Source organism: Hippocampus comes, unplaced genomic scaffold (genome assembly GCF_001891065.2).
Source record: "Hippocampus comes isolate QL1 unplaced genomic scaffold, H_comes_QL1_v1.1 scaffold22, whole genome shotgun sequence".
Classification (NCBI taxonomy): domain Eukaryota; kingdom Metazoa; phylum Chordata; class Actinopteri; order Syngnathiformes; family Syngnathidae; genus Hippocampus; species Hippocampus comes.
Window position 1 is genome coordinate 3828021 of NW_017806175.1, and position 23663 is coordinate 3851683.

General features: G+C 44.7%; 1 long non-coding RNA gene across 2 annotated transcripts in view; it reads left to right on the forward strand.

Moving 5' to 3' along the window:
- The first annotated feature begins 11606 nt into the window (after positions 1-11606).
- Positions 11607-23663, forward strand: part of LOC109531901 (uncharacterized) — a 32393-nt gene continuing 20336 nt past the window's right edge. For both annotated transcript variants that reach the window (XR_002171275.1, XR_002171276.1), the window contains exon 1: positions 11607-11737. This is a non-coding gene — a long non-coding RNA (uncharacterized LOC109531901). The remainder of the gene's footprint in view (positions 11738-23663) is intronic.

The following is a 23663-nucleotide window of genomic DNA, read 5'->3' on the forward strand; positions in this document are numbered from 1 at the left end:
GTGGACGGTTGGAGTTGTGCGCGGCAGGCAGATGAGCCTGCAGGCATGTCAGGTATGCCAGCGCTCTGAAATGGATGCGCTCGCCAAGGGGGTGCGGCTAGAGACCTCCAGATGGTTATCATGCGTAAGTAATTACACAGATGCAAATGTCACAGTTTTAGAGTCTGTCCCACAGTGTCCAAATATGAACTCATCACAACAAAGAAGTGACACAGATGTTTGTGACATGATTGAAAGACCGAACACTTTGCTCGCACATGTGCGCTACTCTCACTTTCCAGCTGTAGCTCTCCTGCTGGGGCCTTCTCCTGGTAGCTATTATGGGTGTGTGTGTGTGTATGTGTGTCTGGGTGGTCCTGCGCCATCTCCCTCCCCCTAATAGTTTTATACTGTTGTGCCGCGGCGGTGCCCGAGGGTCGGTGGAGGGGAGCGAGGCAGGGCGGCGTTTTTTTTTTTTTTTTTTTTTTTCGGTGCGGCCTCGTTGAGGAAAGCAAGACGACAAGACTAATAAAGCTTCACAGGGTCTAGGCCCATCGCTCTCAGCACTTCCTCCCCGCTGCCCTCTCTGCTCTCTGTTGCCCCCTCTGTTGTCCGCCACCCCCTCCACACCCCCTCATAGGCACATGTGGTCCAGTCCTAATGGGACCCAGCTGGACTCCCACCTTGTGGACCCCAGTTCGGGTGCTCCTTTCTGTGTTCTCCCTTTCAGACCCTGACCACAGATGGCACTCCTTCAGGCAGCATATTCACCACCGGGGGGGATGTGTTTGGCATCCTTTTATTTTCTGCCTTCCTCTTCCTCTCTGTTTTTTTTTTTCTCTCTCCCCTCTTTCTAACTTCCCATAGGGCGGTTGTCTGAAGTTGCGCTTCTGGAGCGGGACTGCTTGGGAAATCGTTTTTCCTGCAGACCGTCGGCTCTTTTCCTCCCCAGTTAATCCGTTCCGACCACAGCGAGTTGTTCGCACATCAGGCTTCCCCCTGGCTGCCTTCATGTTTGCCCCCTCTGTGGTGAGGTAGCGTGGGGAAACATTTGCTCCCCAGACCTACTCTCCTTCATCTCTCCGGAGTCACACAATCGGCATGTAAACAGGGCGGTGCCAATGGGCCGTCCCCACAAGCTTTTATGGTACACAAGCAAAGCAAACAAACAAACTGGAGAATGTCATGCGCTCGCCTGCGGAACGTTCTCACAGTGCTACAAGAGGACAAAGGTTGCCGAGTAACCTACGCCTCTTCGTGTATATCCAGCACACGGGCATGAGAGCTTGCGGTATACGTGACTGTGCGTATGTGAGATCATGTCAATACTTGGTTCACAAAGAGCAAGACACCGGTGACAGGGGCGTTTATTTCTTTGTGGCCCGTAGCTTTGTCACTAACACCAAGCAAAACAATACGGTCCAAAAAAATGGTCCTTTTTTTACGGTCTCGCACATGGCCGTTGTGGGATTTTTATTGTGCTCACGCCGAGGACAGACAGCCATGTGCCACAACATCTTATCATTGTCAGACCATAAGTAGATGTTCAGACTGAAGAATGGTTTTGGGCTCCTGCGTGTGGTCCTTCTTGTGGCTCTTGCACATGGTGTCATAATGCTTCCCGTCCATGTCTGAGATGAAAGCGAGCTGGGTGCGGCGACATTTGCTTGGTGCTCTTGAATACATTACGCCTGACCAGATCTGTCCCTGTGATCAGAGCACACATCGGGACAGGAAACTTGCTCTTCCTGTTCATCTATTAAACATGCAATCTGGGTCTATCGGAGACAAAGCCGACACATTCACACACTTGTGCGTTCTCGGTGCATTTTAAAGGTATCAAATTTTGGGTTGTTTGCAACACTGCTGCCACGTGTCAACATGGGTCAGATATAGCTTCGATTTGGATGATATTTTCTGCTTGTGATATGACTCAAAAGATGGCTAACAATACCTTTTTGAGCTTTCTGTACAAAGTAGTACTGTGAACTGTTCACAAATAGCTTTTCACAAATGGACCTGTACCTATTTAAAAAAAAAAAAATTCTGTAACATTATTATTCTTTTTTTTTTGTGTATCCTCTGCTAATTGTGCTTTTTATGAAGCTCCAATATGCCAGGAGATGGTGCTAAAGCCTCGACTAATAGGCAAGTAGCATTTAGCACCAACAAGTGCAGGGTGTCTTCACCAAACACTCCACTTTAAAACAAATTCAATTTTACTGTATAATTCTTGGGCGGCCTGGTGGTCGACTGGTTAGCGCGTCGGTCTTGCAGTGCAGCGTTTCAGACTTCGATTCTGGCTCCGGCCTTCCTGTGTGGGGTTTGCATGTTTTCCCCCATACCTGCATGGGTTTTCTCCGGGTACTCCGGTTTCCTCCCACATTCCAAAAACATGCACGGCAGGCTGATGGAACACTCTGAATTGTCCCTTGGTGTGAGTGTGAGCGTGGATGGTTGGCTGGCAACGGGTTCAGGGTGGCCCCCACCTACTGCCCGAAAACACCCGGAATAGGTTACAGCACACCCGCGACCCTTGTGAGGATAAACGGATTAGAAAATGGATGGATGGATGTATAATTATTTTGCAATGATAACTCCAGGTTCGTGATTTCATAGGGTAGCATGACGCATTGAACTTGCTCTGCAAACATCGATGTAGTCGTTTTGCTCACGCTACTCTCTGCATAATATCCGGAGTGGTCAGGCGTAGTGATTCCAGAGACATGGCAGACGGCTTGCAGAACACCTGATTTTCTTCTCCAGCACGACCCATCAATCTCTCTGGAAGGTTCTCATTGGGAAATCTTTTGACAGCGAGATGTCGGCATGGCAAAGCGCCAACTTGCTGAAAATGATAAGTCACCACCCCCAGCAGATAGTGTTGTGCTCAAGACTGCACCCACCTGAGACCAAAACTTGCAGGAGGCCATATTTAAAGGAGACTAAGACAAGACCGGAGTTGAAACAGAGTCTGGGAAACATTATTTTATTTTATTTTTTGGCATTGACAAGACAAGACCAAGACTTTGGGGAGTCTATTCCGAGATGAGACCAAGACCTTCCAAATGCGCTCTCGAGGTCAAGCCCAAGTCCTGAGTGTCACAAGACTAATGTTCAGGCCTTTCGTCCGGATTGAAACCATGACTCTTGCCCTCCACCCCTTGTGTCCACATGGGGCTAAGGAGGCCCCGGAGTGTTTATGTGCGGCAGACGCCCAGGCTAAACAGGAAGGGACAAGAGACCGTCACTGGGGACTCCGAATGGAGACCCGCATCCACAGGCCCTCTCAGGATGGATTAAGTTCGCCATTTCTCATTTGAACGAACATCGCAAACATGTCCATCACGCAAACACCTCCGAATGACCTCATGTGGGTGGCAAATATCTGTCAGTACGGACCCCGCGAATGAATTTGCACGCACACTTAGCAAGCGCGCGTGCCTTTTGCTTTTCCCGTTTCCGTGCGCGGGTAACCCAGGCAGAAAGCAGACGACGCTACACTGTCCATGCACGCCGGCCTTTTATGCAAGCTTTTCAGACGGAAAAATAAATAGCGCCAGAGGTAGAGGAGAGCAAAGCGAGTCTGTTTGAAGTCAAGAGAGCTGCAGAGCGGAGTTTAGAGACAGAAACCTGAACGCAGCCTTGTTAAGAAACGGTAATATGTGTTTGTGTGTGGCAGCAATAACACAGTTCCAGAACTTGGCTCTGTGTGTACACATCAGCCAGTGTAACCCTACACACCACTCCGGTGATGTCAGATTAGCATTAAACGTAAGCTAGGCCTTGTGAGTAGCAAACGTGATGTCTACTATTGTTTTTTTTTTTTTTTTTTTTCCGGGGGACCAACAGAAATGTAAACAGCGGAAGGTAGCGGGGCTAAAGAAGAATCAAAGAGCAGAGACGTTCCATGCATGCGTATGTTTGTGTGGCAAAGGAGATGACGACATCGGCGGCGGAGCAGGCAATGAGTGAAAGGGCTCTGGTCAGTGTGAAGTTGAGTCTGTCACACAAACGTCGGGCCGCTGCATCGCACGCCAGACTCACAATAGAGCACTCAGACTCCGCCACTGGCAGGGGACCGAGCGCTGGCTGATGGTGGTCTGCCAAGAGCTGTCAGCTCCGTGGCAGCTTAAATGTTTAAGCTCTACAGCCTGGGAGGCGGGAAGTCACAATCGCAGTCAATGTTGGCGTTGGATTTCACATTACACTTAAAAAGGTTTTCCGCTCGGCTTTCATAAAAGGAAGGAAAAATCCCAGGCCAGTCAGTGTTCTTTAAAAAAAAAAGTCGATGCATATAAAAGCGCATTTGCAGGCTGTGGAGCTCACAGAGTAGCAACAGGTGGCACTCTAGCCCATGGCTGTTTCGTCATTTTTCGATGTAATTTACAGAAAAGGCAATGAATGATGAATTTAGGGAAAAGGGGCAATCGAAAGTACTAAATTTGAACATGTGGTAAAAGGTAACAAGTCACCAAAAAACATTGTTAGGCTTCAAAGCAGTTTGCGTGCTGATTAAAAAAACAAAACAAAACAATACGCTACTATTCAAACGTTTGGAATCACTCTGCATACAAACGTCATCATGTTGTTTTTTTTTTTTCTCTTTGTGAAAATAACGTGAAATTAATCAAATAAAATCCAGACATTGTAAATTTGCTCCAAACACAATGCTTTTCTTTTTCTTCTTAAAACAAAATGTGACCCCATAAATGTTTGAACATAGTGTCCATGCACAAGGGTTATTTTAAGTCCGATAACATGATCGGAATTGGGGCCAATCATGTGATTTTTTTTCTTTACCTGACCAATATTTGAATATTATATTTTAAAATGTATTCATTTTATTTGAACCACAACCGATTTACAGTCATTAAAAAAAAAAAGTTATGTTCGGATGCCCTTATTCAAAAGAAAATTAAGACAATTTGGATCCATTTTTTTTTTATTCTTCGCCATACGTTTGTTGGGGTATCCGATCGAGATTTGTGTCGGCAGACACCTCATAACAAATGACTTGGACTTTGGTGCAAAAAAGTCTTGATTTAAAAATTTTTATTTGTATTTTTTTATTTTTATAATGGGGCGCAATGATATTGTCTGGCCGAATGCAAACATTTTGATTGGGAGCGTATGTCGAGGCGAATCCTGGTGGTCTTGTGTATGCGGTGCAACCTCAATTTTCGAAAACACTTTAAAGTTCATCCAATTTGTAGTTTGAAACTAAAAATCTTTCGATTACATTCCCTGTACTTTGACTTTGCAACAAACAAGTCGATTATATCGACCATCTCAGCAACACTGGAACGGAGCAAATCTTGGTCAACCGTGGAAGGTTTAACTTGATCCGACGTCCGTCCGTTGTCTCTACACTGATATTTGTTTACACAAGAAACCGTCATTGTTCCCCATGAATCCTTGCTTGTCAATATTTGTGCCATTCCAATTGTCACCCCCTCCCCAGGCCCCCAACTCTTCACTTCCATTTTTCATTTGGAGTTTTGCCACAAACTGTTAGCTTAAAGAGCATTTTCACCATTTCAGATGGGTGAAAGAACTCGGTGAAAATGCCTCGGTGCAGGCGGGAACGGGCAAAAAGGAAGAAAAAACAACAAATTCCAGCAAGCATCAATGACCGACCTATCACTTTTACCGCGCTGTTTTATTAAGTACTTTCTTCCGGCTCACCGGTGCGGCCGCGATGAAATTTCTCTCAGGCAAAGGCTCATCAGTTCCCTTTGCTCTCTCCATCAGAGGAGGTGGTCCTCGCTTTTTTACCGATGGCCGTCTTTGATCCACCTCTCTCTTCTCCGCTATGATTCATCCTACAAAGGCGGCCCACCAGTACCACCACCACCCCATCCGCCCCCTGCACACCCAAAAAAATGCAGCTGCCTTTCAGGGCCAAGCGTCAGGCTGTTGAGGAAGGAAGACCACATAAGAGGAGCAGGGAAGCAAAGAGTGAGAGGAGCGGGGAAGAGCGCGCAGTTTCACTCACCTCTGCTGTCCCTGGAAGGCCCCGTTTCTCTGTAGCGTACCTCCAGAGGGCCTTATTCAGAGACTCACCTAATGAACACTCCTGCCCTCATTCAGCGCCACAATGGAGTCCTCCACCGGCATTGAGCGGGCTCACAATGGGGAACATCGCTCCAATTAAACCCCGGAGACAATGTGCCGGGGTAGGTGAAGGGGTGGAGGTGTGTGGGTAATATCTGTGCGCATGAGGGGTCGAGCTGGGGGGTCAGTGGGGTAATGAACGGGCCCGAACCAGCGGACCTCTTCGGGGGTCCTCTCAAGTGCCGTTGCCTCTGATGTGCTATTTGGATCAGTAAGAAGCAATTAGGTGCCCATTCCCAGCACATCCCCCGATCCTTCCATTCCCCTCCTCCCCCAGGCACATGCACTGCGTGTATTTTTTGGGGGGGGCACGGTCGTGCGTTTAAAATCGAGACCAATGTTAAAAATTCCTCAGATTACGTTGATGAAGAATTTAGCCACACTGCTACTGGTGCCTATGCGATGAGGAAAGTTACAAAAGCACGACTCGTGTCAAACTCAAAGCCCAGACATCATTTTGTGGCCTGTGAAAGCTCGCCACGATGTTCGCAAAGCTTGCCGTAAAAATGGCACTCACCAAATAAATGTTTTCCCCTCGTAGAGCAAATACAGTGAGTGTAACAGCCTCATGCTCGAGCTATAGCTGGAGAAAAACAAGTCTGGACACACTTTTGAATTTGGCGCACTGCCATTGGTTATACAGTGGTACCTCGACTTATGAAATTTTCAAGGTATGAAATCCCATTGGCTAAGAAGGACCTCGACCGAATGTGTATGTGTGTACACAGATAATAACACGGATCACGAAGCTGATGTTTGCCTTGGACATTTTCGTAAGATTGTTAAAAGCCGACAAAAGCAAACGTCCTTGGATCGGTTCTTTCCAAAACGCAGGGCAAACGCCACGTCTGAGAGAGAACATGAACCAAAGAGGGCAAAAAACGATGAGAATGTAGTTAAAAGTTAAATGACAATCATTTTTGTTCTTTATTCTTTGTTTTTTTTACATTATGCACAACTCTCATTTATTGTGCAATAATCTAATTGTAACACGTATTTGTTACATATTTTGATGAGTTTTTATGCTTTAGAAAACATTTATGTCTGAATTTTAGGGGAGGCTGGGAACGGATTAGGGCATTTACATGGAAAACACGTCTCTACTTACAACATTTTCTAATTCAGAAATTTCTTCTAGAACCAATTTTAATTTCGGAAGTAGCGGTACCACTGTATCCGCCTCACATGGTTTATGGATGCCATGTTGCAAGTTTTGGGCCTTTTTATTTTTTTCCCAATGTTCTTTTGATTTGGGAAATCTGTACAAAAATAGTCTTTTTCAACATGTGCCTTTCCTAGTCGTTTGACTTGCCGCTAGAAGAATGTTTTGTCCTTTCTTTTGATTCAGCGACGGAATTTGGCCAAAATACAGTGTTCTCAAAGTTCAAAGATAGATGGGGTTTTAAACACACTATTCTGTGGTTTATGTATTCCTCTCGGTGGCCATGGTGGAAAGGATCACACATCTGTCCAAGGTCTAAAACGCATTTGTTATAATCACCGGCGATGGGAGAAAAGACAATAGATGGGGGAAATTCTGTCCATGCCTTCGTGCAGAGAGATGGAGAGCTTCCATCAGGCCCGTATGTCTTATTATTGACAGCGTTGCTGAAAATACAGGGTCCGCTGAGACGTGACATTTGACAGAGACGCGGCTAGATAGCAAAGCCAACAAAGGGCAGGACAAAGGCCGGATCCGTTCCATGATAATGCAGCTCCTGCTCATGAATATGGCAACGTTGCCGGTTGTAAAAGGTGTTAGTGGGCCCGCATATCTATCCAGCTTTGTTTGTATATATGCCCACAAGACCTCCTATAGGCAATGTATGCGTGTCCTCACATGTCAACTCACTCAGTTGCATGTGTATGCATGACGATCGCAAAGCCCGGCGGTGTTAAGGCATTTCGCTGTCTCTATCTGCATGTGCCGGGGCTCCCCAGCGGGGCTGAAAAGTCAATCAACAAGTCTGTCAGGGGAGCCCGACACGCTCTGTGCGCAGGGATCAATGCCCTCCGCGCAACCCTCGCGGGACGCACGCTTCGCGGTGGGGGGGGGGGGCATCGGGATCCATGCAAAGCTGTTTAAATCCCTTGCGCCGCTTTGACAGCTGACTGAAGGGTACGGGGTTTTTTGCGTCCAGTGTGTCTTTTGAGTGGGGTCTCACAGGCTCGTTTGCAGCATGTGGATGATGTCAGCCATTTCTGCTCTTAGGAGCAAATAGTGTTTGAATGTACAGTTGTATTTATCGCTACCCGGCAGCGGTGCAAACCTTTTTGTTCTGAAGTGGGCAGATGGATGACGTCATGTGCCGAGGTGACAAAAAGTGAATGTGTGTCGTTTATTTGAATTCGATTTTTTTTTTTTAATTTAATCTGTTTCATAACTATTTACAATAAATCAAACAATTATTTTATGAGCTAAATGGATTGAAGGAACTTGAACAAACCAAATTTCAGGAAACAACGGCTAACTTTAATGCAACAAATATGACGGTACTCTTGATCACGTCAATTTTTGGAGACCCACATTCATGAAGAGAGTTTGTGGCCGGTTGCCAGGACTTTTCAGACTCTCGTATAACAGCTGGGATTTTAGGTGCCATTTGCCTATCCTACCAGCGCTGCGTCTGAACTCACAGAATTCACAATTCACCCAAAATCTCTTGAGTTTTACGTCACATCACATTACTCCACCGCTACATTGCCAGGGCAGTTTCTAAATATTTCATAACAGTGGTGGTGACCCTGTACAAGGTTACTTCTTCTCCTATAATTTAATTTCAGGAAAATAGTTTTTAAAACCAGACATATCCGATGAAGCAATGGCTACCCCTTTTTCCCCCCTCCTCTTTCTCTCTCTCACTCTCTCTCCTCGGTCTGCATCGCTTCTGATCACAAGCGGCTTCATTGAATCTCTGCTGGGAATTTTTGTAATTTATTTTTCAAAGGTCCTCTCGCTTTAAGTGGGAATCCATCTGCCCTGAATTTACTCTCCCGGTGACCTCGCAACCCTGACCTGTCAGTGCAGCGTTCCTTTCTAGACTGAAAGCCATATTGTTGTCAACTGAAAAAAAAGGACATAAATACTCGCTAATATTCCAAGTTTCGTTGGAGGGGAACCAAGAGTTGCAGTAAATCAAACGGCAAGCATACGAAGAGTCCCACCACTGTGCCGCTGCTGCGTGTGTGAGCTCTCTATTAGTGGAGGAGAGTGTGTTTTTGTTTGACTCTCCACTCAATGAGGGAGGGTGGGCTTGCTCTCTTTTTTTACGCACTATCCACACTGGCCGGTCCTTTTCCTCAGCCGTGTTACCACAGACCTCATTCTCTCTTCCTCACCGGTTCCTGTGGCCTCCCAGGCCTTCCTTTAGCTGTCAAGACATAAGTCTGCCGAGGGACTGCGATGACGGTGAAGGGGGTGGGCTGGGGTGGGGAGGTGCTTGCTGGATGTTTGGAGGTGTACGGTGGGTATCGTGTTCGCTCTCTCTTTCCTACTACAGATTTATGGGGGCTCGGGCCTTCTCTAAATATTTGGCTTTCCCCCTGTAGTACGGGAGATTGATGGCCTTTGATGTAGGGGGGGCGCGGGGGTGTTTTGGGTTAGAGAAGAGTGGGAGCGTATATACGGATGGGTGAATTGAGTTTAGGGCAATTCAGGTGGGGCCTGCTGGGTGGTAATGTGCTGCGTAGAGTTGGAACAGTTGTGATGTGAATCGCCGCTTGAATGAATTAAGTGAAATACTTAGTGTGGTAAAGCGCAGCACATCCTAATGTGGCTGTAAGCAGCAAAGGGTTGATATGAGAACAATCGATCGGGTTGGACATTTGGTCACTCAACAATGGCGTCATTGCAGCATTGACCAAAAAAAACCCATAAAAATTCAGTGTTAAATTTTTCCTATAACCAATTTTAGGGCTTTATAAAAGCAGAGTGTACGGAGTAGTAAAAAAAATAAATAAATAAGACGAGCAACTATAATTCCCAAAAGGGAAAGCTCAGGAGTGGTGTCATTTCAGTATTGTCCTTTGTATGACAAAAAATGAGAATTTGGATGTGCTGTAAAGTTTTGACCCGAGGTATGTGCTTCCAAGCCACAAATGTTTTACTACTTAACATAAGAGGACGGTGGAAGAGCTGGACTGGGTACGATGTCACTCTTTCATAGTGACCAGCCGAGCTAAGCAGTTTGATGTGTCGTTTTATGATGTTAAATTGTTGAATATTTGAAAAATTAATGTATTCAGCTGTTTATATCCATGATTTGACAAAGAGGATATTTTCCAAGAGGATGGGCCAATTTTCACAGTCTCTGTAAAGAAAACAAAAGTATTGGTTAGCACATTGGCCGAATGGTTCGATTCTGGCGCCGGCCTTTCTGTGAGGAATTTGCATGTTCCCCCCCTGCCGATGTGGGTTTTCTCCGGGTACTCCGACTTCCTCCCACATTCGAAAAACATGCATGGCAGGTTGACTGGGCACTCCAAATTGTCCCTCGGTGCCATTGCGTGCAACAATGGTTGTTCGTCTCTGTGTGCCCTGCGATTGGCTGGCGACCAGTTCAGGGTGTACCCCGCTTACTTCCCGAAGACGGCTGGGATCGGCTCCAGCACACCCGCCACCCTTGTGAGGATAAGCGGATTAGAAAACGGATGAATGGATGGATGCCGTGGACTTTGATTCTCGGTAAAAACATTTTCAAAGTTTGCTTGGTCTCAGGAGAAATAAAGCAAATGCCAGATGTGGAATTTAATAATTTCTTGGATGTTTTTGTTTTTCCGATAAGCAAAGAGTGCAAAAATTGAAAATCTGAAAAAACGTTACGATGAAAATACAGTAATATAGTTTTGTTGTTAAAAAAATAAAACACATTTAAAATTATTGCACCACTCTGAACCACTTGATGTTAGCAATCGCTAAAAATGACTTGCTGGTCGTTTTTATGTTTATTCTTGAAGTGTGAAGTCGAACAGTCACGCAACACCACTTTCAAAGCACCAACCAACATAAAGCAGTGGAGACCCACGCAGTCAAGGAAGCTATGTCACTGCAAAATAAAACACTCCTCTTTGCCGACCTATCACCTAAACACAACGATGTTGAGAATACCGCCCCCCGAATTAGCTTAAAAAGCCACGGCAGTCTCGTTTTTTGCCCATTTCCCAGTTTAGCATGACAGCGCAGTGCATTTTTGTTAATGTGATCTTAAGTTTCTGTACTGGAAAATGTACTTTTTCTGAAGTAATACTGCAACACAGACTAAATTCTGTATGTGGTCTGTATTCCGTACATGCATCGTTGTCCAGGTTACTTGGTACAATCTGGCCAAGTGGACAATAAATTGTCAACATTTAGAAAGGAAGAAGAACTTAATGTACCCTGCCAAGTGAGCTAGCCTGACTGTATGCAGAGCAAAACACTGGCAGGAGGTTTGCCAAAAACCTGTTCCGCGGGGGATTTTGCCGGATAAACCTGAGCTGGGCTGCTAATAATAATTCTGTCCAGAGTCAATCAAAAGTTAGAAAAACATCTGTTGGAAAGCTACCTCTTAATCTCTCCAAATCTCCTTTTGTAAATAATGGGTCTCATATTCCCATATCTATTTCTCCGTCCAGCAAAAGTAGCATCATCTCATCTCGGGGGGTGTGTATGTATCCATGTTTGTATGCTTTTTGAATACACTCCTCCCTCTTGAAGCTATCCCCCCCCCCCACCCCAAAACAACTTAGCCTCAAATCACATTTAAATGTCAGTGTTGACCATGAGTTCAGCGGTGATACAAAGTTTCACACCAGTAGCTCCTCCACTCGCTCTACCCTGTGCGTCTCCTTTTCCACTCTTAGCTCAGTGTCAAGAGAGTAAGTAGTGGGGGCCCTACCTCAGCACCCTACTGAGTGCGGCAGTTTCCACTGCGCACAAGTGCCCGCCTGCATTTCAGCTTGTGTATTTATACGCATCATAAAATGTGTCAAACACATGCACGTGCGCTATGATAGTGCGCATAGAACGCATGGAACAGAACTGCTATTTATCACTGGCGGGAAGTCAGAGAGTACACATCCTTTGCACTTATCCTTTTTTTCATTTATGAATGTTTTATTTGAGCATTTGTTTATCCGATGTCATTTTACTTGTACAGTCATACCTCGGTTTTTGACCATAATCCGTTCCAGAAGGCTGTTCGAAAAGCGATTTGTTCGAAATCCGAAACTATTTTATTAGCCCATGATTAGGGGCTAATACACTATGCAGAAATAACATAAAAACAGTCAGATTTGCGTAAATCACAACAAACACATCTGCTCACAATGAACGCTATACGGGGACGCTTTAAGGAAGCCGAGAGGAGTCAAGTGGCGTATTCGGGTTTGCTCAGTTTGATCGAAAACCGGTTTTCGGTCGTAATCCGAGGCGTAAAAATCTTGAATTTTCTGGTCGAAAACCAATTTGATCGAGAACAGAGACGTTCGAAAACCTCGGTTTGACTGTACTTCCATTGAAAACTGACTGTCTTTTTCGAAAATGGGCTCCTAACTTCTTTCAGCCTGACCAGGTGGTGACACGATGTAAAAAAAGACGTAACAATAAAATCAACTGGGGTCGCGATCTTGACTAATTGAGATATTGCGAGCTTCGTCACAAAAACAAAGAGCTGCGACATGGAGGAAAGTGAGTGAGGGTGCATTGACGACAATCGTGCAACAGATCTTCATGATCCATTGTCTTATCACAGAGAATTGGTTGTGCCTTGCGCATGCGTCGTATTGTGCTAGCTTAAAAAACATGAGCTTCTGGTGTTCCCCAAAAAATCTGCATCTAATTTCCCAGACCACCTTGTGAATTTTTTTTTCGGTGTTTAGTTATTATGGCCTAATTTCGCTTGTTTTGTTAGTCAAGTCACAACAGTGGCAAAGCTTTTGGGTTCAAGAAGTTTTGAACGCCTGAGCCAGCGCTAGCTAGCACTTAGCTCTTCCACAACAGACACGCTTTCACGGCCACCAAACGGTTATTGTGTGTCATTAACAGTAACAATTCACTTGTACTTTTACTTCCGTACTTTAGTATATTTCGTACTGTACTCGTCTGTACTTAATTACTTAGTTGTGTCATCGCTTCTTCAATCGCCAGGGTTGTTGTTTTGTTTTTTTTTTTTAAACACAAATATCTGAGCACTATAGCCACTTCTGCTGTTTGATACAGATCTTACACACACACACACACACACACACACACACACACACATACACACACACACACACAGACACACACACACAGACACACACACACACACACACACCCACACACACACACACCCACCCACACACACACACACACACACACACACACACATGGTCTAGCCCTGGTTCCCATTTGCCTCCCTCCTCCCCAGACAGCCATTGCTCCAAAGCAGCGCCGTTTTCGTGTCATGGTCGGGGAAAAGAAAGATAGGAGCAGAGAGGTCACTTGGGTGACAAACGGTCAAATTCGCAGGAAACTCCCAAGAACATTCTTCCTCAAATTATGCTATTAGCTGCTTGGGGGGGGGGACAAAGAGTGAGAGAAAGATGGAGGAAGAGTGGAACAAAAACAGGCACAGATCGTATGTGTTGGGGTGGAAGGAGGGGTCTCGTCTTAAAACAACAGTAAAAGAAAGAGAAAGGAACTTTACTTTGTAGCCATTTGGCCTCCTGCTCTTGAGCGGAATGTGGTTTGGTGGCATTTACATGTTCATCGTGATTTATTGGAGTTGGCGTCTCCCTCTGTTTCAGTGCAGAGCACTCAGAGCCAGGAAAAGGTCCTAAGCCCAAGGAGACAGTAAGCCTGAAATATTCTCCTTCTCCTCCTGCACCTGTTCCCCACGCCGGGGGAATGACAGGCTGCGATTATGCGTGGAAGCGTCTCTGCCCGGATAGCCAGTGTGATCGTGTCAATCTGATAATGTTTTTTTTTCTTATGTTGCGGACGGACGACACAAGCAAGAGTGCTTGTATAGTGGATTATTTTTTTTTTTTGTCAGTGTTTACCCACTAGTTATTTGGCGGTAATTTTCCATTCAGTGGTCATGAATTTGGGAGTGACAGCAAAAAACAAAATAAATAAAAAATAAAAGCCTTTGTTAAGCTTTAGCTTATTTTAAGCTTTTCTAGCTAGCATGTAGTTATCCTCACACTGCCTTCGAGTTCCGTATTTGGCAAGTAGATCATACTATTTATTTTTGGAAAAGGAAATTGATGAAGAGACTATGACAAATTGAATGCTGGGTGAAAAGTATAACATTGTTGGTGTCTCTTGGACTACTATTTGAACGGAAACAGTTTGACCTTTTGACTAGCTTCAAACATTTCCCTGTTTGGTTTGTTTATTAGGCACTGTTAATGCAGCCGTTAAATAGTTCAACTGAGAATATAAAATCTTCTCTTGCTGCTACTGATAAAATTGCAAGCATTAAACATAAAAGGACCGGGTGAAGGTTCTCTCAGGACTTTTGATTGGTGCCAAGACCCGGATTACTTGTGCCAAAAATAACCTCCGTACTATATACTTATTTCTTGTAAATATAATACTTACAGTACGGTATACTGTACTTATCGCTGGAGTTGGGCGGAATCCTTGTACCTCCAGAATCATTTTTTAGGAGACCCCAAAAACGTGTGTGGACTAACTACTATATATAGTAGTACAGATTTGTGGAAAAAAGAGATTATTTACCAAAACGTGACAATCCGGGCCAATGTCAGCTTTGTGTACTTTCAAGCACTCTGATCAGGACCTATTAATTGACAGCTATCACTCGCAAAATCTTTGTTTCGTTCAGTACTCACAAATTCACGTTCTTACGTTTGGAACCATTCCGCAGCTCTTCGGTGAAAAACAGACCTATCTACAGTTTTGTGCTACTGTTTGAAAGTCACTGAGATGCCACAAGATGGTGCCTAAGCATTGTCGGAAAAGGAAAGAAGTACCATACATTGTTACGTTTTGAGTTTGTGTGGTGGCGTAACAAAGACAAAAGGCGGAAAACCGATTCCACAAAAATGTGCGTTGATTTTTTTAAAGTTGCAACTTTCAAATTGTTGCACAGCATGTATTTGTTCATGAACCCAAAAAAGAAGACCACACAGAGAGGGTGGATTGACAAAAGGAAAAAAAAAATTACATATAATCTTTATTTGGTTTAAAAAAAAACCAGTTACGACAGTTTGGATGCATTCTTTTTTTTTTTTTTCTTAGTGTAGTGCCGTGGTATGGCATTGGGACTCTGTATTCATTGACAGATGCATCATTAAATTGTCATAAGGACATCCTTTGTTTCAACCATTCATTTAGGCAACTATAAATATTTTTAGGGGACGTCATCTACTTACCCAGAAACACACATCAGCCCTGTGTTACACCGTGCAACAAGTACGAACGTATGAAGAGTAGCTTGGCCGGAGCGCTTATTTTTTAATTTCCTCATTAGATGTGGCGTTGACAAGAGTCAACAATAAAATAACGCAGAAAATAGAAACGTCAAATGTGAAGGGATTACATGTTCCCTTCCCGTTGTAACACAAGTCACAATTGCATCAATTAACTTCAAATATAAACCTTGTAGTCATTGCACCGGACTAAACCCCGGCCATTATTCGTGGCGATACAGTATGTAAAAATTTCAGCTCTAAATGCTGGTTAGACTTTGCCAGCTTTCCCAGATGGGGTATGACTTTACTCAGAAATGATTGCAGTGGGAATAAGTCCCGTTATTAAATAATAAGCCCTCTACTTGAGCTAAGAGCCTCTGCAGTCTGTCATTTGAGGTAGGGCTTTGCTAACTATAGCTGCCCTGATGTCCCGACGGACGGAAGAAAATCCCGCGGCGGCGAGGGAAGGCGAACGGCAGAAAGTATATCTTCACGGCTGCTGGAAACTTGCTTTTTTGCTCACTCATCCATGAGCGGGAGGGACGACGTTATTTCTGTTGGGCCGGAAAATGCGTCCGTACTGTACTCTAGCGCGCAAGCGCCCGGACGGTGGTTGGTATATACAGGAAACCACCGAAAGCTAACATTTATTCCTGTAAAAAAAAACGAGGACGTTTTGCTCCACCTGCCTCGAAAATCACCAAAAGCGGGGCGGTCAGAGAAAAATAACCAGTGATTTCGACGTCCACCGCTATCCTTATAAACTGTCTGACCCCCCCCTTGTTTTGTGCGCGTGTGTTTGTCTGTGTCAGGGAGAGATTAGACGGCGTGTGAGTCACAGTAAGACTGTCGGCGATTGGTCAGGAAGTGGTCATGTTATTATCTTTAATTGAGGGGTAATTGTAGCGCTGAGTGTGCCGTACTGTACGCGCCAGTGTGTATGTGTATCTTTCGACGTGTCCGTGTTTGTGTTTCGGTGTGCGGGGGGGTGGGATTAGATTGAGTTTGGGCTTGCTTTGATTAAAAACAAAACAGAGTCAACAGTGGGTTTTTAGCGGGCGGCGGTTTGAATGGCGGCTGTCCATCGATGCGTGCGGCGAAAGGAGCGCAAGCCTTCCATCAGCAACTCATGCGCGAAAGCGGCAAACTCACAAGGGTCGTCTTCTCGGTGGTTTTTAACGTCAACGCGATTTGACCACCCTTGAATGATTACTTCTTTGTTGGGCAAGCATCAAAGTTGCTATTTATTTTCCAAATGTATATCCAGTGTCTTCGCATGTATTATTTATATTCCACCCCCCCCCCCCTTTTGAAGTACAGTACAACCCTATTTTGGCCAGTTCTTTTTTTTCATGTTTACATCCATTTTTAAATGTCGCTGCTGCAGTCAGCATTTTTGACATGAAGAAATCCTATAAAGCTATAAATCTGAGGTTTGTTGTCAGCTCTGTGACATTTTTTTTTTCATCCCTTGAGCAAGTGGATGTGTAAACATTCCACAGAGAGAGAACCGATGCCCATATATCATTCTGCTCAGTGAACCTCAAACATTTACACACAATAAGTAAACAACAATTTCAAGTTGATGGCCTCTAACTGAGATAATAGCTTCCTTTTCTCGTGCGGTTTTCAAACTTTTTACCCCAAGTTAGTGCCTCAAATATACTCGGCTCTCCTGATGACCAACATTGCAATACTATTTAGCGTAATACGTGGAAGTGATCAAAAACGAGGCGGAGGTTTTATCCCGCCTCCCCCCAAAAAATCGTCATGGTGTTGTTCTGGCAAGCATCTGTGACATGATGCGCAGTTTGAAACATAAACGCTGTGTTTGAATTGGCGCAAAGTGTACTTTTAATATTGATTCAATTCAAATGGTTTCCATTCAAAAGTTTTTAAAAAATTGACATAAATGATTAAAAAAAAAGTTCTTAAAGATCAACAATAAATGTTTTGTACTTAAATTGAACGGAACTGGATTAAAAAAAAAAGTACTCTGTGAAAATTAACCCTTTCATGCACCAATAATGATAACCTGTAACCTGATCACATGATTGGCTGTCCACTGTAGTGACCGCTGTCCCTGAAAGGGTTAAATATGACACTGAATCCCCCCCCCCCCCAAAAAAAATAATAAACAGGCTGTAAGAATAGCACACAAGATGACAACAAGCAACGGCATTCCTACGACCGGCTACGGCCTGCCGAAATGAAGCTCCTCTGCTCACACCAACATAATTCTTTGGCACCGAGATGTCGCTTAAAAAAAACCCTTTTAGATTCGGCCAGTTTTTGGGCCGAGCATTTAAAAGAGTTAAGATGAGTCTTTTTCACGGAATAATGGCAGTTGGTTTCGAAAAAAGGAAATCAGCAGGGGAAGACGGCGTTTAACTCGTCGGCCATCGGGAATGTTGAGATGTGACTTAAAACGTTGCCTTTACAATGTGGAAGTATTACGACTGACGTGAGCCTTGGAATTAATTCATTCCCGATAGTTTTTCGGATGCGTTTTCTGCCAATTTCGTATACATGAGCTCATTAATATCATTACCTCTCCAGTGATTTCTCTGCTCTCTTCTGCCCCCCTCCCCCCAACCTACCCATCCCCACCCCATCTAAAGTGGCAAGGAGTAGCTCACCTCCCTTATTTCTTTCTGCCTGCTCCGACCCCCCGGCCCTCTACTCTCTGGATATCTGATGTGTTCTCAACCACTCTGAGCATGGATCTAATTGAGGGCAATCATTCAGGTAAAAAGCCCTCGACAATGATGCTGCCCCCGTTGTGTGTGTGTGTAGATGTTTGCTTCTACTTATGTGTACGTGTGTGTTGCACAAGATGTTTTGGGGGCGGGCTTTTCTTTTCCTCGATGCCGCCCAACCCCACCACCTCTTCTCCTTTTTTCCACTCGGATTAAAATGTTGCACTGACCCCGTCTATCTTACTCTTGCCCCGGCAATCCTTTGTGCTTGCAGAGAAGAGGCACTGAGAGAGCGCGGCAGAGCGCGACATGGAGAGAACAGGAGAGGCAGGTCTGCTCCTGTTGTTGACTAGCGCCATTGTTTTGGACCTCCGGGAGCACCTCCTTAACACCAGGAGGCTCCAAGTGCTCCACTTTTCACTCCTCTTAGCCCCACCCAACCCTGCTATGACCCGCGCACTCGCTAACCCCTGTCCCAGGCTGAATCCTTATGACCTGTAAACAATTAAAAAAAAAAAACATCTTGAATTCCCGACAGTTAAAAGACAGTAAGAGGACCAAATACAGACAATCGCATCTATTCCAATTTACAGTCCGCTTAAATCAGCTTCATTACTGCTTTCGATCTTGATAGCCTTATAGCTTATCATGCTAGTATGGTTTGCTAAATCGTACATTTCACCAACCTGGGACCAACATTAACCTTTTTTGATCCATGTTGTTTTGGCCCGGCCAGAGCCAGCACTGCCCATTCTTAATATTATACAAAAACTTTCAATGATTATTTTATATTTAGCATCTTTATGCGGTTTCGTTTTAGCCTTTAGCCTTTGTCGTCATCTTTTTTTCCATCTAGGATAAAATCTGAACAGAATATTCAACATTTGAATTTTTCTGTGCGCTTTTAACCTTGTTCGAGGATTGTGGAAGAATTTAACTTGATGTGCAAAAAAAAAAAAAAAATGAATAAAATAGCATAAAAATGCACAATGCAGTAAAAATATCAATGGTGATTCATTGATCAATGGAAGTAGGTGAAGCGCAAAAGTAAAATTTTAAGTAAAGCAAGAGCATGTTAATTTCAATGCATTAAAAGTATTTTTACTGCCCCAGTGATACCAGTATGAATGAAATTCAGGTGGCCCCAGGCCATCGGGCCACCATTGATGTTGATCCCTGACAACTTGGATCATGATTTTCTCCATTTTCATCTTTAAATTGACACTTTGTCCCGAATACTTGATTTTCACAATCTATACATCACTGGAAAGCCTTTTGAATGCCCTTTCCAAAAATGTATACATCTGAATTTCTTAAAAGTGATCCGTTTTGTGCTTGGCGGATCACAAATGACTGTCACGACAATTTCAGTGTTCATTGTTTGAAATGGACTGAAAAGCTGTAGTTTTACTTCGGCGATGTTGCACTGTGTGAAATTGAGTCCTGTATGTAAGAAAGCTGTCACCAACTCTTGGGCCATCCCCGAATCTCATTTGTATGTTTTGGTACAAATTTCCATTCATGTAAGATATGAATTATAATATTTGGAAGTGATAGATGGGGTGCTAACAGGGCAACATCACAATTTTATAGTTTGTGACGTCATATTTTTTTGTTTTATGACTTGTTTTTACATCCTTCTCCGCCCTGTCGTCGTTCTTTCCGCCAGCTTCGTAATGCTGTTGACACAACATTCCTCACATAAAAATGCCTTCAAGTTGTCGTCCCTCAGTGATTCCCGGATTGGACGTAAGCTTGCCGGGAATAGCTTCCACGGTTCCGTGCATCATTGTCAACACATTTTTATCACTGATCTGGGCCCCAAAGCATAATTCAATTAGCAGTTCCCATACACGAGAAGTGTGTTGCAGTGATACAACTGAGGTGTGCGTCCATAAAACATCCACTGCCATCCCTTCCGGATTGGGAATTCTAGTGCAAAGGGGTTGGGGTGGTGGTGTTCCGAGAAGTTTGAGGCGGAGTGATCAGAGGCTAATAGGGTGTCGAGTGATCCAACCCCACTTGGCACCACTCTGATCCTCAAAGTGTGCATGTCCCCGTCACTTTTTCTCTTTCGTTTTCTCTCTTCCATGCTTGTCCACCGCCCCTCCTCGCCTTATGGAACTTCCTACCGATGTTTTGTTGTTTCTCTGAAGTATTGCGACATTCCCCACAACTCTCTGCTCACCCACAACTCTTGCTCGTTTTGACGTGGCCCGGAGTTCAGAGGTCACCCGCTGACCCGGAATCCACTAACTCTGTCTCCCCGTTGCTTCATCAGCCCTGCATTTAACAGGGGACTGTGAAGTTGCTCCCAGGTGACTACTGTTCACTACTTTTTTAAATTTTTTTTTTTATGTGTTTGTGTGTGCCTCGTATGTCCGTAAAGCCAGAAAATGGAAAATGAAAAGGTGGAATGTACTGCAGAAAAAGCACCACTTTGTATTAGTTGATAGGATAGAAAGGTCCCAGAACTTGTATCAACTTTCTTGAAATTTGCTTCCTTCCCTGACTTGCGTCGCTGTCAGGCGGAATCCTCTCATCTCCATAATCATGCCTTTTTTTCGGCAAAAAAAAAAAAAAAAAACGGCATCTAGCTTGAGTGAGCGAAAACCTTCCATCACTGCCAAATACCAAAATCGTGTTACCGATCCACATGAAAGTCTGCGCTCGCTCCAACCCTCCGATCAGACATCCATCCATTTTCTATCCTGCTTATCCTCACCAAAAAGCCTTTCATCCTTCACAAAAGCTTACATCATTTTCCCAACATATTTTTTTCCCCAATTAAACATATCAGGAATATCCATTTGTGGATAAATATGAAAATGACCAATATTTGTACACAGACGGGCTTTCAGCCCAACAGTGACGATGCAATATGTATCACGTTATTGCACAGTATATGACATGTTTATCTCGCACACAACGGACAGTTGTCCTCCAAATGAATCGTGACAGCACTTTTGTTGTGGACCGTGTTGAGGATGCGCTGGTCTGCCAGCACGGGCTCAGCGAGCAATCCGACCCCTCTTCATGAGCAATTACAGTCACCAGCTCACTCCACTTGCTGCCTGGCTCTCTTGCAGCATCCAACACACCAGCAGGCCAAACATTAGCATAAGTAAGACCTCTACTGACAACTCCCTCCCTCTATATTTCTCTCTCTTCTCATAATACCCCATTTCTAGGCCTCTCTCTTTTGCAATCTCTCCCTTGTTCTTTGTCAATATCGGACTCTCCATCATCCCCTTCTCGCCGTCCCTCTCGCAGGGAAAACATCATTGTCATGGAGAGAGGGATGACGATAATGAAGCGGCTGAAAATCACACTGATTGTCGACGCCGGACCCACTGGGTGGCTAGAGGGCTAATGTAATTGTGCGAGCCCTTGTCACTGTTGATACAGGCTCTTCAAAAGGTGGGGTGATTTAGCTAAAAGCTATCTCTGGGCCAAGTAATTAGGCACACCATTCAGCGCCGCATTAGCACAGGCTGCAGCCGCCGTGTACCAACACAAACGCGCAAAGGTTTTTATCCCGCCACTCTGGGTGTTAGTCAAACCGTTAAAAGGGAACACGCTGTTCTGAGCAGGGACGGGAGGTGGGGGGGTGGAATGGCGTCAATTTCTATGGCTCTTTCTAGCCGTGTCCTTTCTGTCACATGTCGCCACGATTGCCTGTTTCTCCCAACCGACACGGTCCATCCAAGACGGAATTGAGGTAGCGCAACACACTTGACTTCGCCAAAGCATCCAACGTTGGCCATCATCTCCCGCTGTGACTCATGCCCCCCCTCACCCCCATTAAATCAATTAAACCAATCCGACACGCGGCTGAGAACAGAGTGGAGCAGGCACTGTGCCCTCCTGTTCAACATGTACTTCAGCGGCATTCTAACCTAACACCCAGAGGAATTGGACTGGCGAGTGTCGGATTGTTCAGCCGTGCTGTTTTTTTTTTTTTTATGGGGGGGGCGCCTTTTGCGGAATATCGTTTACATTTGTTGAGGTTTTGACTTCCAATTTGCTTCCATTTTTATCATAAAATCCTTCTGACTAACACATACCCGTGAATAATACGCCTTACAAAATCACCCTGAAATAACTTTTAACTTTTTTTCCCCCTCTGTACTTGTGTATAATACGGTCCCCCGATTTGCTGGTAGGCTTTATTATCAGCGTGAATCATAGGAATGAATAAACATTTCTAATTCTGTTTGCAACTGCTTTCAAATGTTGTAATTTTAACTTCTTAGGTACTGGGAAATGTCGAAACAATATGAAAAATATTAATTTCTTATTAAGCCCCTTGAAAAATACTTCCTTGAGAGTTGGAATGTGTGTGTGTGTGTGTGTGTGTGTGTGTGTGTGTGTGTGTGTGTGTGTGTGTGTAATATTATATATATATATATTTTTTTAATAAGTGTTAGTCACAGGATTTTACAGCACTGCATACTTATTTCGATGGCCATTTCATTAGGGACAGTCTGCCTCGACACCTGTCAGGGCAGTCTTAACCATATCTGCATTTGGTTTCGTTCGAAAAGCCATTTCTAAATATACAGTCAACCGCATCCACCCGTTGGACAGACTGACTAATCTGCCCGCGAAAATGTCAGTCATTAAAGCTTCCACGTTTGCGGCCGCCTCAGCTGACAACGCGCCGTTAAAAAGCCGATGGCCACAAATGAGGACTGACACCGTTGTTGGTGTGTTATCGAAAGCTGCACATGCGCCGAGGGCTGTGGAGGTTTAAGTTCGGGCCAAGTAGAAAGCACTAAAAATTCCTGCCGAAAAATGCATCTCTCACTCCTTCCACTGCACCCCCGCTCACCCCTGTCCTTTATGTCGACACCAGACTCCTCGACAGTTTGTTTTAAATTTGACGATGCAGATGTTTCTGTGGGTGACTGACTTTTATCGTTTGGAAAAGATTATATCAGCTTTCCTCGAGATTGTGTTACTGTATTTAAAAATGACTGGAGTTTGGGAAGGGAGAAGGGGGTAGGTGGGGTGCAATGGGAGAAGAGGGAAGATGGAGTGGGGGGGGGGGTTGTGGAGCCTTAAACCAGGGTGTCCCTCTTGGTCTCGGAGAATTCCTGGGTAGGCGGCGGAGATGGTGATCGGGGAAAAGAGGTTTGAGCTCACGGCAGCCACGTTTGGCTTACTGCATTAGACACAGATTCTTTCTCATTTCAAAGGACAACACCAGCGTCAGATTTGAGGATATTAGTTTTTGATGGGCAGCTGCGGTGCAGTGATTGAGTGAGGGGCAGGCGGGGGAGGGCAAGGTCCGCGGAATCCCACTCATCTGTTCAACGGGTTCTGGTGAGGCTTCAGGAGAACATCTTGGTTTGAAAGCAGGTGAAGCAATTCAGGGGTTTTAGATAGATGTATCGCAATTACGTACAGTAGGACCCTGAGATATGAATGACACATGATACACGTTTTTGGACCAATTAACTT